This window comes from Acomys russatus, chromosome 15 (genome assembly GCF_903995435.1).
Source record: "Acomys russatus chromosome 15, mAcoRus1.1, whole genome shotgun sequence".
Taxonomy (NCBI): Eukaryota; Metazoa; Chordata; class Mammalia; order Rodentia; family Muridae; genus Acomys; species Acomys russatus.
Window position 1 is genome coordinate 64,655,415 of NC_067151.1, and position 10,873 is coordinate 64,666,287.

At 42.1% G+C, this 10,873-nt stretch overlaps 1 pseudogene; it reads left to right on the plus strand.

Annotated features, from left to right (window-relative positions):
- Positions 1 to 278: 278 nt before the first annotated feature.
- Positions 279 to 4,622, plus strand: LOC127199083 (polyadenylate-binding protein 2-like; annotated as a pseudogene).
- The last annotated feature ends 6,251 nt before the right edge of the window (positions 4,623 to 10,873 follow it).

A 10,873-nucleotide genomic window follows, 5' to 3' on the forward strand; every position in this document is an offset into this window, starting at 1 on the left:
GCCACGGTCTACCACACCGCCACGGTCAACCACACCGCCACGGTCAACTTTTACTTGGATGTTTGAGATCAAGATCCTCATATTTGTGCAGCAGGCATTTCGCTGCCCTATGCTGTGCTTTTACATAACTGGCCAGAACAGTAGGCTTGTTTGCAGCAGTATTGTCACAGGCACATGAGTGATGCGTTACTCTGTGAAGTTACGACGGCTACACGGCCACAACAGTGTATGCCATTTATAGGTCTAAATAACAGAATGACGTCAGAAGGCACCCAACAATGACTGCCCCTTACCAACAAGAGGTACAGATTTAGGGGGGCAGAGGACATGGTAAAGCAATGAGTTAATTACGATCAGACTCCACGCTAGCATCAAAGTGGTTCCAGTGTTAGCAAGAAGCCCATGGCCTATAACTTAACAAATAATTTACCTATACAGTTTCGTATAATAAAATCAACAAAATAGGCCTTAGCACTTTGTGAGGCTAAACTGCCATTAGTTTTTATTGCCCCTGCCTTCCAAGAGTGTCTATTCTTCTTCCCAGCACCTTTTCCAGCCTACCATATGGGAAACAGATGGGCAAGGCATGTAGCGTACGTCCAGGAGCAGACAGCCTCGTCAGTATGTAAGGGTCATGGTGCAAACTATCCCACCGTGACCAGACACTCTCCCATATCCAACAGTACCTCCTGAAGTGGTCACTGCCTATATCCCAAACGCTTTCCATTACAAAGCTGAGAATGTGTGTTATAATGGCCAGAACCTAGGTGATGTGATTGTCATTTGGTTCACAATGCAACATGTTTCATTCCACTCTTCAGAAGAAAAATATTAATCATTTAGTAATTTTACTCTATGCTAGATGTTGTAGTCATAATGATTGGAGAAAGAGATTGTTCCTTCAAGGGCTCACTGAACAGACAGTTCTTGGTGGTATAAAGTGTAGTGTGGCCAGATGAGCAGATTTAGTGGTGAAGAACAGTAATCCAGATTGCTTCTGGATTATTCTAAACCTGACCTTAGTAAGCATGTGGTAACTCTCTACAAATGTCTGGAAATGCGCTAACTTGTGGAGGAGAGTATTTAATGGGTTTGATTAAACATCTTATATAAAATTCCAAAGATAAAGAAAACAGAAGCGGCAGGGTGTCATCTTGTGCAGGGGGCCAGTGGGAAGGGCGACCTGGGAGGCGCAGGAGACTGTGGGAGGAGCTGGAGCATGGGGAGCTGCTGCTGGAGCCCAAGCCCAAAAAGGAGACCCCCTTCCCCACCCCACCCCCAGCGCCCCTACGGGCTCAGGAGTCCCCGGCTGTCAGGAGGAGGAGGAGGAAGAGCCGGGACTGGCCAGGGCTGACCCCAGGGTCGGTGCCATTGAGGATCCAGAGCTAGAAGCGATCAAAGCTCGAGTCAGGGAAATGGAGGAAGAGGCTGAAAAGCTAAAGGAGCTACAAAACAAACGAGATAGGCACGAAGATGAATATGAGCCCACCCCCAGTGATCACGTCTGTGGAGGAGAAGATGGAGGCTGATGCCCGGTCCATCTGTGCCGGCAATGTGGACTATAGAGCAACACAGAAGAGCTGGAAGCTCGCTTTCATGGCTATGGCTCAGTCAACCGGGTTACTTATTCCCTGTGACAAATCTAGTGGCCATCCCAAAGGGTTTGCATATAGAAAGTTCTCAGACAAAGAGTCTGTGAGGACTTCCTTGTCCTTAGATGAGTCCCTGTTTAGAGGAAGACGAATCAAGGTGATTCCCAAACGAACCCACAGACCAGGCATCAGCACCACAGACCGTGGTTTCCCACGCGCCCGATACCGAGCCGGGAGTACCAACTACAACAGCTCCCGAGGGTCGAATCTACAGGGGCCAGCAAGAGCGACATCTTGGTATTCTCCTTACTTTAAAAAACAAAAAACAAAAAACAAAAACAAAAAAAAAAAAACCCGTGTTTTAGGAGGGGAGAGAGGAAAACAGAGGAGGGGGGATTTTAAAAAGAAAAACAGAAGATGACCTTGATGGGGTTTTTAAAAAAAAAAAGATATGCTGTTGAAAGGGGAGAGAATCCCATAACTAAGGAGGGACCTGCTTTGGAGAGGAGGGGCGGCCCAGGGAGTGTGGCAGGGGCTACACCAAGCTGTTCAGCTTGTTTTCTTCCCTGTCTGCTCCCTGACTGTTGCAGTCCCTGCCTGTCTGCCCCTCTCCTAAGCTTCTTTCCTCAGGCTCCTGCCGCTCCACTCCAGTGATCTACTTTGTTTTCTTTTGTGTTTCTTTTTCTGTTTTGAGTGTCTTTCTTTGCAGGTCTCTGTAGCTGCAAGATCTCCCTCCCAGCCACTCCAGTGTAAATTCCCCTTAACCTCAGGGAAATGCACTACTTTGTTTTGGGGAGTTTGGGGTAGTTTTGTTTTTCAGGTGTTTTTGTTTTGTTTTCTTTACCCCTTTTCCCCCTTTTATTTGGAAGGAATGGGAGGAAATGGAAACAGGGAGGTGGGATGCGGCTTTTGTTTATTTTTTATTTTTTAACTCATTTCCAGGGTGTGGGATTTTTTAAAAAATAATGTGTCATGAATAAAGTTGTTTATGAAAAATTAAAAAAGAAAAAAAGCGTCAAGAGACTGATAGTAATTCCTTATAGCCAATATATAAGATGCACATGAGTGATTCAGCACAAAAAGTTCTGAACACATCGAAATCAGCTCAAAATTAACCTTGTAAACTGTTCTCTGGCGTTTGGGCTCTATTAGCCAATAGGAAGAAAGAAAAACATTTTTGTTTCAACAAAGAGTTTTTAATAGAGAGGTTACACAATCAGATTTCCATTTTTAAGATATTAGTTGGGGAAAGGCAGGAAAGGAATGTGACGAGATGGTTAGATGAACAGTAAAGCAGACATTGTACTGCCCAGGCAAAATCACTTAGACACTGTGATCACACACGTTCAAAAAAAATCTCAGGCAACACCCAGCCTACCTCGAAGAAGATGAGGAGCATCAAAGAACCTCCTTATGGAGATGGCTTCACATGCGGCAAACCAGCCACTGGGCAAAATGTCCTCTTTTCTTCCACAGACAGAATTCTGCCTAAAAATGGGCAAGCTCAGATGCAGGCAGAGTTGATGGCCAAACTCTGCCAAGACAGGGAAAGCCTACCAAATATGTCTGTAAGATATACTGGGCCAGAAGGCTGAAGATGATGCTCCAGCATTATAGAGGGTTTAGGGTGACTGTTCAGGCAGCAAACTGTCTCTGTCAGTTTTTCATTTGGGAAGCTGCTAACCTGCAGTTTCAGTTCACTCAGGTATTTAAGTTTTATTCCTTCTCAAGTCTCTGACGGGTTGAAGACCAGATTGTTTAATCTTAAAATTAAACTTAGTTGTTTAGGGCTTAAGACATTTTTATGTCTAGATGGATGTTTTAATTTGATAGAGATGAGATATGATAGATATTGATTTGCATTCAAAATTTTAGACTCTCCAAGATAGGAAAGATGTTTTCTTCAAGATTGCCAAATACAAATAGCCAAAACACTATGAATGTAACATTTATGTAATTCCTGATTGTTTTGTGGTTCTTCTTGCTGTATGTAGTTGATTTTATTTGCATCCATAAAACCAAATCTAGACTACAAAGTTGTTTTTTATTTAAATTTATTAGTAGAATGTTACTGTGAATGCTAAGAATGTAGTCTAACTGGATAATTTCACATAAACAGAAAACTGATTATCTTCAAAATTGTAAGACATCAGTAAATTATCTCCTAAAGACAGACTATTAAGAAGTAACCCTGCCACCTCCTGGTTGGACAGATAAAGGACTGTTCGTTTGGTTCTATTAGACAGTCTTTTCTACACACACACACACACACACACACACAATCCCTTACTGGTTTAGATCACCTACCTGCTTGTTTCCCTTTGGCATGTGGCTATGTGCCCCTCCAGGAATGACTAAAACCTACTAAAGTCCCCCCCTCCCCCCCGTCACTCCTAACCCTCACTTCGCTCAGAAGTCAGTCAGAAGAGCTGGAAGTTGGTGGCATACTGAGAGGGCCCACAAGCATCAGTCCAAGGCTTAGGAATATGGAAAGGCACAGGAAATACAAACGCACTGGTAAGTGAAGGCTTTAGTGGGACACGCCCCTTGGGCTAGTATGCTTTTGAAGAAATTTTTCATTTACTTGAAGTTGTTCAATTTAGTGACATAGATAATGGTGCACTTAGCCATGTGGGAGGCAGGCTTGCTGCTCACACAGGTCAGGAGCCTGGGAATATGCGTCTTGACTTCCGTGTATGTTCTACAGTCTATGTTCGGCTTTCATGTTTTGTTTGACATCTACACTTCTAATCTCATATGACTCTCCTGAAAAATAGCAGCAACGTGGACACAACATCCCACATAAGGTTTTGCTGTGTAGGACGGAAAAGGAAGGGGCTGGGGGAGCGGCTTGTTGGTGAAGAGTGCCGATGCTCCCGCAGAAGGTCAGAGTTCAAGTCCCAGAGCCCACACTGGGAAGCTCAACACCTGCCCCGCCAGCTCTCGGGTGCCCAGCGCCCTTCCCTGGCCCACACCAGCACTCACACGCAGGAGCACACAGGCATTCACACATACCTAGAAGTAAAATAATTCAGCTGATTACATTTTTTAAAAGAATGGGGAAGGAATTCTACATACTTCGTTCAGATATTATGCTTTATAAGTGAAGTAAGAAACACTGCATAGATTTCTTTTAGATATTATATTACATGGCTAGTTCATTTTCATATTACCACACACATGTGGCATATTACCACATGTGCATAGCTATGCAATCTCCTTCACACACAGAGATAACAGAGACAGAGCCAGTAAGCTCCATATTTTCTATCTATACTGTTATTCCCAAACTCACGCTTTAATATTTTTCATGATTGAGACCATTTCTGCTGGACATTCCCACTGTTTTATTACAGCCTAGAAAGTCTTCAAATATTCTGAATCACATAACCAACAGATAAGCTTTAGTAACCCAATAATGAAGAAGACCTGGAAATCCGCCCATTGTAGGGGCAGAATCCTAGCAGTCTACTGAAGAGCATCAGATGTAAGTTTCAAGCAAGTTATATAAACTCACTAGCTAAGGAAAAAAACAAACCTCTGGAGATAAAAGGGGGAGCAAGAAAGAGAGGGGAATGTAAAAGAAGCTAATACTGATGAACAAAACATGGATTTATGTCCATATTTTTTAAATGTTTCAGAGTATTTAATGCAGAGTAGTTTCTTAAATAAAATAAACATTCCTCAAAGGAAGAGGCCGTGGTTAAAAACAGCTAGCTTGGCTTGCACAGTGGTGAATGACAAGAGACCCTGTCTTAAAGTAGATGGCATGGGTGGACACTCAAGGTTGTCTTCTGACCTCCATGTGTATGTGCCATGGCCCACAATATCTACATTCACACACGCACGCACGCACATGCACACGCGCACACACACTGTTTATATGCATACAATAAATAAATGTTTTTAAAATTGAAATAAAACCAAAAAAATCATTCATTATATGAGACAGTCTCATAAAAACAACAACTGTAATTCAATGTAACATATGCAATATATATGCACAATTAAATGATATGCCAAGCACACGAAGAAAATGGAAACAATGGTCCTAAGAAAAAATGAAGAAGATACGACATGGGTTAAAGCATTCATTTGTTCATTCAGGCAATAAATACTGACGGGCATCTATGAGGGCCCAACGTAGGTTTGCAGTACTTAACAGGCAAACATTCCTGCTTCCACACAGCTTATATGGTTTGCAGTGGGACAACGATACTAAATAAATGTCAGATGAAAATAAAGTACCATTTAAAAAGTAAATGTGTCTGAGTGTCTGAGTAGGAAGGAAAGTAGGAGGCATCATTTGAACATAAGACAGACCTCAAAGGACACGTCAGCTATGTGGAGAAAAGTGAATCAGAAAGCAAGTCAGAGCACAAGGTCCTCAAGAGAGAACAGACATAGCAGACGCTACATAATTCTGACCTGAAAGGTCGACGGGTACTGCCTGGTAAGAAACAGGAGACGTACAAAATGAAATTTTAAAAGGAAGACGGGCATCAAATCTCAAAGATAAACACAAAGCTGGATCCACCATTCATACAGTATAAAGGAGAAATCTTCAGCACATTTAAAAAAGAACAAACACTCTGTTTCATGTCTTAAAACTTCGTGTTGATGCTGCATACATAGCAGACTTTGACATGAAAAAGGGATAGGGGAGGCTTTGTCATCTAGGACGGCAAAGGGGAGGCTTTGTCATCTAGGACGGCAAAGGGGAGGCTTTGTCATCTAGGACGGCAAAGGGGAGGCTTTGTCATCTAGGACGGCAAAGGGGAGGCTTTGTCATCTAGGACGGCAAAGGGGAGGCTTTGTCATCTAGGACGGCAAAGGGGAGGCTTTGTCATCTAGGACGGCAAAGGGGAGGCTTTGTCATCTAGGACGGCAAAGGGGAGGCTTTGTCACCTAGGACGGCAAAGGGGAGGCTTTGTCACCTAGGACGGCAAAGGGGAGGCTTTGTCATCTAGGACGGCAAAGGGGAGGCTTTGTCATCTAGGACGGCAAAGGGGAGGCTTTGTCATCTAGGACGGCAAAGGGGAGGCTTTGTCATCTAGGACGGCAAAGGGGAGGCTTTGTCATCTAGGACGGCAAAGGGGAGGCTTTGTCACGGAGCATCTAGGACAGCAAAGGGGAGGCTTTGTCATCTAGGACGGCATGGACAAAGCAGACCGCATAACGTGAGAGATATTGGGGGTACTATACATGAAAGTTGAGGAGGGAGGAGTACAGGAAAATGCCTAGCCAATATCACAGATGCTAAACTCTTACATGTGTCCTTATTTGGTGACAATAAATACAGTACAGTTTGATGAAAGAGAAAGCAGAAGCATGTTTTGGTCATGTTACATTCCAAATACCTAGAAACATGTCAAAATGTCAGGCATGTAGATGGATAATGACCATGCTGCCACGTTCAATGTCTTGATTTCGTAGTAGCATTTGGCTTAATAATCTTTTTCTCTTTCACAATACCACCTTCTGCTGGATCCTCTTACTTTACTGAACACCATCTTGGTTTGCTCGACTTGCTCTGCTTCCTCAGCTTGAATTATCACCATAAAGAAGGGCTTCAAAATTTTGTCATTTATCCTTTCTCCTTACATATCTACACATTTTTCACTTAGTTTTCTTTGATACTTATTAATCCTGAAAGAATCCAGAGCAGTAAAGAGTAGTCACAAGAAAACAGTGTCTATCAATGATCAGTCTAAATATGGCCAAAGGCAAGATGGAGTCAACACAGGAGGAAGGTAAAAATTCTAACCACAGCTGACCAAGCAGAATTTCTAGACTGTCAAATCTCAGCAGAACCAAATGCTCGTCATGGACAGTGGGACTCTGTGCAACAGAAGGGAATCAGTCCGATCATGGGAAATCAGGAAGAAGCATCAAATACTCAGGATTATATTGTACCCAGCCAGTATCAATGATGTCTTGGCAATACAAGAGGATAAGGGGACCTAGGCATAGTCAATACAATAGAGAAAGACAGTCGACTCGACAAGAGCAACTCAAGAACAGTCTAGTTTGGCCATAACCAACAGAAAACTTTAAGAGAAAAACTTATCAAGCCTCCAGACACGGACAGTCACAGAAGACACAGATTCAGACAGTCAATTAGTAAAGAACCCTCACGGACGTTCATCATTCTCCCTACATTCCTGATGCATCATAATCATTATGCTTCCTACACTCAAGCTGAGTGTAGACATGGGCAGGCTAGATCCCACATAATGAAATATGATTTTAAGTGACCCAGGGGCTATAGAGCTGGCTCAGTGGTTAAGAGCACTTGCTTCACAATCACAGTGATGAGAGCACAGATCATCCCGTCACCATGTACCAAGCCCCGACTCCAAGCAGGGTATGAAGACGCGACCTCTCCCTCGGGCTTGCTGCCTTCCACCTCTAGCCAAGTTTCATGTGCAAGGAGAAATCCTACATCAAAGAAATCGACAAGGACTGACAGAGAAGGGTATTTGGTGCCCTCTTCTGGCCTTTGGACGTATGTGCATATGCAAACACATTAATTATCAGTTAGTTAATAAGTTAATCTTTTTAAAAAGATGCTCTAGTCAAACTCAGATTGGGATTCTAGGGACAGCAGAGATATAATTCTGATGATATTTTTAGAGACAAAAGCAGAATAAAAACTGTTTGTGGGATACTAATTTGTCATAAAAAAAATTACTGAGTGACAGAAAACTACAAACAGCTCAAGAATAAATTACAAGTAAGTGCAATAAGAAGAAATGTTTGGCTTACTTGAAGTCTTCTGTACACTCATGAGCGTTTCTTTGATAAAAATCAAGGCGCATATAGAGCCTATTGAGTCTAGCACACAGAAAAAATAAAGGAATACATTCATTTAATTGTCTGTTGTAGTGTAGTAAAACATTTCAAGTAGAAAATGACTGAATATAATCAGATATTTCCAGATAAATCCATATCTTCAACAGAAGAAAATATTTGAAATTTCATGATGGTTGTAAATAAATTAAAACGAATCTGAACAAATCATGTTTTAAAATGCTTCCAAGAATATCCTGTGAATTTAAGTCACTTGATAATTGGATCATACAGTATTCTTCAAAAATTATTTTGATAATGAGAATACTAAACAGAGAAAAAGCAAAAGCGATGAAGCAGGTTCAGGAGAATGAAGACTTCTTTTCAAGCTAAAATCAGCCAAAAAATCTTCAGGTTGAAGAAAGCACATAAGTGTGGCATTTCACACCTATAATCCCAGCATCTGAATGGCTGGAACAGAGCTGGCGTGAGTTTAGGGCCAGCCTGGGCTACGTGAATTATAAGCCAGCCTGGGCTACAGCCAGGCTATAGAATAATTCTTGTCTTAAAAAAAAGAAGCAAAGAGGAAAAAATGACTACTGTAGGTTATACTTGCCAATAAAGATGTGGGGAAGCTGTTATGAGCTGTTGTTTTGCAAGTTTCATTCAGCCATGTCTAAAGAGAAAATGAAACCAAGCTTTAGAGAAGTGATAGATCTCTATGAATTAAGTGATAAAGTTAAAAATAAGGAATTGTTAGCATGTAAGTCATGATCTTTCACATGTGGGCACCTGAGAGGACATAATGTTTATTCTTCTCTGTTCCACTTTGCTCTCAGACCTGCAGACTGAGCACATGGCCTTACATACATACTGAACCATACCCCTAGGCCTTCTTTGAGAATGACAATTCAATAAAGATACACATTTTACATGGAAGATAAGCCACTGGAGCACAGAGGATGTTCATTTATGGCAGTCTACTGCATAAACAAAGCTTTGAGATGAAATTCAGCATTTTGAATTGATTTGCTAAAGAAAATTTGACATTTAAAGATACACAAAAAAAAACATAAACTATATTTTATAAATAAATTGAACAATTCCAGAAACCGGTTTTAGTATGGTTTGCTCTTGTGGAAAATTTGTTTACTTACAATATTTAAAAAAAAAAAAAAAGTTCAATCTAGTTAAATGTCTAAATCTAAAACGGTCCGAAAGTGATTAATTCTCTCCTGAGTTTATGGGCTTTGTTTCCATCTATTCCCCACCACGCTGATCTTACAGGAAATCAAAGCTTATATGTACAAATTTTCATTTTAAAAGTGAGATCATCAAATGCTGTCATGTACTCAGTGGCATCCAGATCCTTCAATGAAGAGAAATGGGCTCACTCATGGGCAAGCTAAAGGCACCACTGCAGCCTAAGCAGGTATCATGGACGTGTCTTCAGACAGTGATGATCAATTCAGTCTGGCAGAGACACGGTTCAATCCTTGGGCAGTCTGTGGGGAAAAATTAGTAGGATGTATCAGAAAGAAAAATAAAGATCCAGTTAGAGTTGATACAGTGCTAATAAAGGGAAATCAGGAGGCTGAAATGGACCGTCGGCTTTTGTCCATAGTCACTTGGAGTATGGGTATAGGCTGTTATGGCTCAACACAAGAGGAAGACACATGTGGCGATGAAGAGCCACTGCCAAATTACAAGGGGTTAGAAGTGGTATACAAACGCACTTCTGCATGGGGACATTTCAGGGGGGTTTAAACTGAAGAAAGATCACCCCTGAATTTGGGCAGCACAGGATGGGGTCTTGGGCTGAATAAAATTGAGCAAGCAATCTGAGAACCAGTATTGGTTTGCCACCTTTCTAATTACAGACACGATGCAAGCAGTCATTTTACCTTCCTAAGCCCAGGTGCTGGAGAGATGGCTCAGAGGCGAAGAGCACTGACTACACTTCCAGAGGTCCTCAGTTCAATTCCCAGCAACCACATGCTGGCTCAAATTCTGAGCCCAAATAAACCCATCCTGCCAAGGGCCCTTCGCAGGCCTTTCCCTGGAAGGAGAGGCAGAGGATCCTCCCTGACAGGGCATCCACAGAGTGGATGAGGAGTCAGATCAGGAGTGAGCCGGGCAATGGTCAGGGGAACTTAGCAGCTCGGCCTGACTAGCAATCCTGCCACTTCTGTGGGTCTGGCTGGATATCAGCCACTTATTTCACAGAACAAAGACAGACTAATGATTATCCACGTGTACGGGTTACATGCTTGAATTTTCATTACATGCCCAGGGTTACAAGTTCAGTTGCAATTAGAAAATACAAACAGAACAGATTTTATTCTCAGTATTAGCCCTTTAACTCCAAGTTAAAGAATCTTTAAAAATCCCTCTGCCAAAGCAAACACATTTACATGTGACACCCTGCATTTAGGCTGGCAGTGTTTGTAGCTTTAAAGCACTCCAGACAAACAGAATCTGAACTGGCC